This window comes from Cicer arietinum, chromosome 5 (genome assembly GCF_000331145.2).
Source record: "Cicer arietinum cultivar CDC Frontier isolate Library 1 chromosome 5, Cicar.CDCFrontier_v2.0, whole genome shotgun sequence".
NCBI classification, from domain to species: Eukaryota; Viridiplantae; Streptophyta; class Magnoliopsida; order Fabales; family Fabaceae; genus Cicer; species Cicer arietinum.
The window spans coordinates 4,675,833-4,676,250 of NC_021164.2; positions in this window are offsets into that span (position 1 = coordinate 4,675,833).

Consider the following 418-nt stretch of genomic DNA (forward strand, 5'->3'; position numbering starts at 1 on the left):
CTCCCCATCTCAATCCTGCTCTCAATCCCTAAGTCAAGGTAAGCTTAAGCGAATAATCTGCAATTCTGTGTGCTAAATGCTAATATTAGCAATAGTAAGTGTATATTATCTTATTGTTGCGGCTGAAGAAATGTAACATATTGGATTAAGAATATAGGGAGATTTAATTGCAATATTTTGTTTGTCAAAGTTGAAGAAATTTAATAATTAAATATTTAAAGAATAATCATTTTATTATTATCACATTAAAGGGTATTCCAGTGTGTGAAATGAGTGGATTTGGTTACCTATTTATATGTGTTGATTTTGCTTGATTTGCTTACGAATTGGTAATATCAAATAATCCAATATATGAAATGGATATATATTGCACAATGTTAGTGCGTTATCATCCAACTTTGCTCACTGACATCATCAT